The sequence below is a fragment of the Haliotis rubra genome, unplaced genomic scaffold, assembly GCF_003918875.1.
Source record: "Haliotis rubra isolate DU_JTF1 unplaced genomic scaffold, ASM391887v1 Scf1142, whole genome shotgun sequence".
In the NCBI taxonomy this organism is placed as follows: domain Eukaryota; kingdom Metazoa; phylum Mollusca; class Gastropoda; order Lepetellida; family Haliotidae; genus Haliotis; species Haliotis rubra.
The window spans coordinates 275,077-282,158 of NW_025765051.1; the positions used below are offsets into that span (position 1 = coordinate 275,077).

General features: G+C 36.6%; 1 long non-coding RNA gene across 1 annotated transcript; it reads right to left on the bottom strand.

Moving 5' to 3' along the window:
- Nucleotides 1-5,185: 5,185 nt before the first annotated feature.
- Nucleotides 5,186-5,371, bottom strand: LOC124253570. Its single transcript, XR_006892241.1, has 2 exons — nt 5,329-5,371; nt 5,186-5,293 (listed from the first exon to the last, which is right to left on the bottom strand). It is a non-coding gene; the product is annotated as an uncharacterized LOC124253570 (long non-coding RNA).
- Between the last annotated feature and the right edge of the window lie 1,711 nt (nt 5,372-7,082).

The following is a 7,082-nucleotide window of genomic DNA, read 5'->3' on the forward strand; positions in this document are numbered from 1 at the left end:
CTATCATAATTCCTAAAATTGAATAAGTTTCCCAATTGAAGTAATTACATATATCAAGCAGCTACTTCTATGGCTTTCTGGACATATACTGCATTTCACTGATAACAGGCCGAGTAAACCCGAGGGGATTATAATCCTTAAATTACAGACTTTTGTACTCAAGCAACGTGAAATATATAGATAATGGTTATTCACTTTTCGCAATTCATTCATATGGGTGTCGTATCTAAAGCTTTGTTTTTGTAGGTATGAATAAACCAAATGAAAGAGTACTATTTAAACTGAATTGATTTGACCAAAACACTACAAAACTGAAGGTTTTACTGGGCTGCAAAACATTCGAAGAAACACACAAAAAAACGGAACGTACAATACACAACTATGCTATCAAACTGTCAAATACATGACCATAGAATAACAGTTTCTTCTCTGTTTCAATTTCACCCGTGAAGATCCGGGTTAGAATTGGTCTTCAGTAACCCATGATTGTCGTAAGAGGCGACTAACGGGATCGGTTGGTCAGGCTTGCTGACTTGGTTGACACATGTCATTGTATCCCAATTGGGTAGATCACTGGATTATCTGGTCCAGACTGGACTATTTACAGACCGCCGCCTTATAGCTGGAATATTGCCCAGTGCGGCATAAAACTAAACTCACTCTCTCTCACTACCTCACTCACTCATTCACTCACACATTCGTCTAAACGGTAAAAGAATAAAACACTGAGTTAACTTACTGTGACTTTCAAATATTTCGGCAGCAGATGGACTGGTAACTATGCTGTGTGAAGAGAACGTCTAGAGGATGTCAACACCTTTAAAGTCAATACTATGCAATGGGGCCTTTTATATGCTGAATTACGGGGCATTTTAATAGGGGGATTCTCAACCTGATCTGCGTTACCTAGACACCACGAAGAATATTTTAGACCAAAAATGCCAATAGTTGACAGCGATTGCGTATCAGAATATCACCAGAAGTATTAACCCACGATTTTCTAATGACAACTTGAAATGAAACACCTATGTATCATAACACATCCTGTTTGGCCTCAAGTGATGACATTGCATCTAAGATAGGGCTAATTTATGCACTGAGGTTTTCATCCCAACCAGGTATTTATGTATATTCGAAAATACACCATATCACGTAATTTTAGGTATTTTCAAGGGATACACTGCATGTATGATGGTATTTCTCGTTACCATATTCCATTCGATGATTCTAAATGTCAAACCAGTTCAATTAAATGTAAGTCTACTATTGGACTCTCTATTAGAAATAATATCCGTGTATGTTCTTGTCAACAAGGGTTTAGCAGTGATTCATAGACACATGATATGGATTGTACAGTTGATCCGTCTTTATCAGATATTTCTAATAGGAAATAGCTTTGGCGTATGTATTTTAACGCTATAGAAATCCATACAATACATTTTAAGACAATTATGAGTTTGTATATCGTTGCTTAATCGTATACCCTCATCAGTAACCAACATCGATTCTTCATGTTGTTGTTATAATTTTGTTTTTTCCATTATTATTGAAAGAAATTCCCGAAAAATATGAAAAATTATCTGGTGTGCTTAAGTTGAAAGACGCATGCAAACACTGATGTAAATTCCATTACCTATCAATTTAGCCACAATCCTTTGGTTTTGTTTAATTGTGGAGCCTGTGCTTCATAACCATTTGTTTATGATTGTGTTCATACCAAAAGACGATAAAATATGGTACTTGTTGGTCCCTGCCTGGCGCTCGTCATTACTGGGTACATCAAGGACTGGTCGGCTCGGAGCACAAATGGTCAAAGTGTTGTTGACTATGTGCTTTGTTCGGACAATGCTTTTGAACGTTTTGATGATTTTAAAGTGTCCGATGAAGTTGAGTCGACTCATCTGCCAATAACATTTTCGTTTTCATTGACACTGAATAATAATGATCGTTTCTACAATCTTTCATCGAAAACTAGATATCGATGGAACAATAACTGTTTACTTAGAATACCTGCACAACTGGGATGTATTACCACCCGATGTTATAAACCAGTTTCATTCCTTTATTGATAACGGTGATGTTCAAGAGGCATCGTCACTTTTTAATACGGTTATGCAATCATGTGCCAGTTTCTGTAAATCTAGTGTATTGTCGACAAATAATGTTCCAAAGGGAGACAGCTAGTATGACGGTGAATGCAAGAGTGCACGTGATACCGCTCGGCGCCTTCTGCGTGCATTTCAAGCAAGTAACTGTATATCTGATAGACAACGTTATGTCGAGTCTGTGTTACACTATAAACAGTTGTGTGCTGCGAAACTGTCTTCATCATTTTCAGATTACACACATAAACTTAGTAACGCACTCTCTACTAAAGACAGTGAATTATTCTGGAGAACTGTGAAATCGAAATCATCATTTGTAAACAATAATATTACACTATTTGACTGGATGAATCATTTCAAGAATGTTTTTCAGTCTTCCTATTGTTCAGCCGATGAAGAACACTTCTATATTTTTGTCAAACATTTTGTTGATTCAATCAGTGATAGACTTATTGATTCATCTGTGGACAATGACTATTTGGTTAAAGAAATATCCTACCAAGAAATAGTTAATGCTATTCAAAGAAATGTATAATGGAAAAGCACCAGGACCCAGTGGCATTCCAACTGAATTTTTAAAAAATGCACCTCATCATTGTATTGATTTTTATTGAAATCTCTTTTAATAGCATTTTGTCTACAGGTATTTATCCATCTCAGTGGACGTATGGAGTTATAATTCCTTTGTATAAGAAAGGTACAACTGATTTCCTGGGAATTATAGACCTATTACACTGCTTGAAGTAACTGGTAAAATACTTTGTAAAATTATCAACAACAGGTTAAACCCTTGGGCTGAAAGGGAAGAATTTCTTCGTTGACGAGCAAGCTGGGTTCAGGTATGGTTTCCAAACACATGATAATATATTCATTCTTAACGCTATAATTGATAAGTATCTTCACTTTTACAAAGGCCGCCTCTATTGTGCATTTATTAACTTGAAGGCCGCTTTTGACTCAGTTGATAGGTGTGGTCTCCTTACAAACTGTGGCTTGGCAATGTGAAAGGTAAAACCTACAGGCTATTGAAAATATGTACCAAAATGTTAAAGCTTGTGTGTCGATGAGAGATGGTTACACACCGTTTTTGATTGTTTATCAGGAGTTCGTCAGGATGCCAGTTGCCCCTATTCTCTTTTCCTTCTTTGTCAACGATATTGTTGACTGTCTATCCGCTGATGGTCAGAGAGGTATCAATCTAGACTTAGTTGAGCTGTTCATCCTATTGTTTGCATTGATGATATTGCGCTTTTGACTTTACAGTTATAGGTCTGCAAAAAGAGGCTAGACAAGCTCGTTTCGCATTGTAACAGGTGGAAATTGAAAATAAATATTGATGAAAGTAAAGTTATTGTATTCAGGAAGGCTGGTCGACTAAGACATTACGAAAGGTTCCATTTGAATGGACGGTTGCTTGAAATTGTTGCATCATATAAATACTTGGGTGTTCACTTCTCTTCCTCTGGATCTTGGTATGTTACACGGAAACCATTTTAGCCATTGTTACTAAACGGAAGTGAAGTCTGGGGTTTCCACCCGTCGCCATCTGTATTGAATGTACACGATAGGTTCTGTAAACAGGTTTTGGGTCTTTCAAGATACACGCAAAATATTGCAGCGCGTGCTGAGATTGGTCGTTATTCATTAAAGGTAAATCAGTACATTAAGATTGTTAAATATTGGGTTCGCCTCCTGTCTCAAGTTGAGAATGTAATCTTAAATAAGGTATATGCGTATCAGTATTGTCTTGCTGAAAAAGGTATAGATTGTTGGGCTTTTAAGGTGAAATCTCTTTTGTACAGTTATGGTTTTGGCAATGTGTGGACCAATCAAAGTGTTGGAAATATCTCTACTTTCATATCATTATTTAAGCAAAGATGTATTGATATAGATAACCAGTTGTGGTCATCTCGTATTATACTTGTTTCGAAATTGGATTTTTATCGCAGGCTCAAAGAAGGTGTAGTTGTTGAGTTCTATATATACATATTGATAGTGTTAGTGTAAAACAGTTTCGAATCTTCTTAAGTAGATTTCTGTTGATCAAACCACAATTTGATGATAGAGTACGGTAGACATTTAGGTCTTAAAAGGGAGGATCGCCTGTGCCCGCTTTGTATCATACCTAATATAGAAAATGATTATCACTTTTGCCTGGAATGCCCTTTTTATGGGAAATTAAGAAATGATGTCCTCCCTAAATATTATCACATATATCCATCTGAAGTGAAATTAGCTCAGTTGTTTACATCAAAGAATATTTATATTATAAATTGTCTTGCAAAATATCTATTTTTTGCCATGAAAAAACGACATAAATTTCTTTCAGTCTTCGTACCCACAAATGTATAATTGTGCAGCTCTCATGATGTTGTACCGTGCTCTAATGATTGTATATTCTGTACACCTGATGTATAATGGCCCCTTAACTGAATAAAACTCTCTCTCTCATAAGTGTATTATGCACTACCAACTGTATCTGTTATGCTAAACTGTATTGTTTGCTATGCCAACATTGATATTCCATTTTATTACCCACATGGTCAACGTATGGGTAGTTGCATATTAATCTCGTACGTCACACGAGTGTCGTATCGCGTTGACCTGTGTCGTAACGACTTGACCTGAAATTCTAAGGATTTAATTGGATAACCGATGACCTCTCAATTAGGTCACATTCTGACGTAACTATTTTTTCATTCATAACAAACACGTGAATTCATTCATTCTACAACTTAAATGCATTGTGGGAATGTAAACATTGCGAACGTTGCCGTGTCGCTGTTTAATTGTGAGTCGAACTGAGACATTATATCTGTCGAAAAACATAAACGCAATGTTTCCACCAGTGATGTTAGCCGAATGAAGCAACTGGAAACCAAGAAACGAGGTGCAACGGAGTAGTTAACTGTAGGAGGCTGTACGAGGCGATGACAACCGACATGCATCGTGACGTCGGTTACCATGGCAGTGACGTCATTAGTGTGACGTCATGCAAATATTGTACTACAGTACAAAACTCCGCAACCTCTTCATGAAACCGGTTTCGGTTTGAAACCAAAACATGACAAAAATACGCCATTTTGTCAATTACAATGCATGTAAGACGAGGGTAATAAATAAATACCCACACTCGGTCTCATGACATGCGAATTATACGAAATCGTGACCTTCCTATGTTATCTGACCTCGCTTTTGCTCGGTCAGATACCATAGGAAGGACACTCGTTTCGTATAATTCGTATGTCATGAGACCGAGTGTAGTATTCTCTATGTATCACATTCACCATAAAAATCATGTACCCTGAATAAACTTTCTCTTGTAAGTGTACTACGCACTACCTGCTGTATATGTCATGCTAGTCTATATTGCATGTTATACCAACACTGTTTTTCCATCAAACCATACTTATATACTTTTGTATATGCTACACTGAAATGAATAAAAATATTTGAAAAAAAGAACAAGGTCGATTAAAAATGTCTTATTTAAGGGTTCAAATATGGATATGAAAAATGGGACACATTATCAAATGGTAGACAAACAGCTGTTTTCCTTTCAAACACTGGGGCATTTTGGACTGAATTATAATACTACCACGTCACCCGACTTCTGTTCGGAATAAAGAATGTTTAACTAACTACTGGAAAGATTTATACATCTTAGATGGACTAAAGCAAGATCGACTGAAAATATCTTATGTAGGGGTGAATATTAATGTGGTAATATGGATGTGAAAAATGTGACACATTTTCAAATAGAAGACACACACTTTTACCTTTGTCCACACTTGGACATTTTAGACTTCGGATGTATTGAAATATGGAAGTGTGGCTTAAATCAATGAAAAGTGCAGAAATTCTAAGCAAAAATCCAAATAAGAGTGAGTGATTGAGTTGGGTGTTACGCTGCTTTTAGCAATATTCCAGCAATATCAGGGCGGGGGACAGCATAAATGGGCTCATACATCTAACCATTTGAGGAATCGAACCCTGGTCTTCGGCGTGACAATCCAAATAAGTACAGTTATGAACTAGTATCAACATTTATGAACCAGTATGAACATGTATGAACAAGTATGAACATGTATGAGCAAGTACGAACGAGTATGAACAAGTATGAACATGTAGGAGCAAGTACGAACGAGTATGAACATGTATGAACATGTAGGAGCAAGTATGAACATGTATGAACATGTAGGAGCTATGAAATATATTCACAAGAATCTCCCCAATCACCTTTTTGAAACATTTTATAGATTATTGATTATTCTATTCAGCTGATACAGTAAGGCGCGTCAAGCATGCACGAATTTAAACGAAATAAGTCTACTCTAATCTGAACACATATAATTACTTTCGAGAAATGATTTGTATATCTCTTCTTTCTTTTCCAGAAATCATGCACATCCACATATGGGTAACAAATGGTTCTTTATGGTACCCCCACCCATGTAATCTCTTATTGGTCATTTACATTAAGTAATTACTCATAATGTGCATTTAATCAGCAATAATCCAGCGTGTAATATTTCCTTTTCAAGATTTTACAAGTAACGTGTTTCGATGTAAGTTTCTTTGAAACATGTTTTTTAATTTTGCTGAATGTTGAAAGCACAATATTACATTTTAAGATCAGAACTTGTTCATGGTCGATTCAATTAAAGGCCCGAGAAGTAATGTAATCCCAAATGTAACATTGCTAGATTTGAACCGCTGTTTGTACATCAACATACGAGGCAACGATATGGACTCTTAGGATATACAATTTATCAATGAAGCAAATGATCCCACATCGCTGCAATTAATTTAAAACAACTTCGGACTGTATGAAGGTACACACAATTATTACACGCATTCTGGATTTCACCGGCGCCATTTCGGCTTGTAGTGGCCTGTAGGGGGTGGGGTGGGGACGCCGCTTCACTTGTAGTTTTTTGCGGGGAAGAGGTGGGTAGCTGAAATATGGGGAGGCTG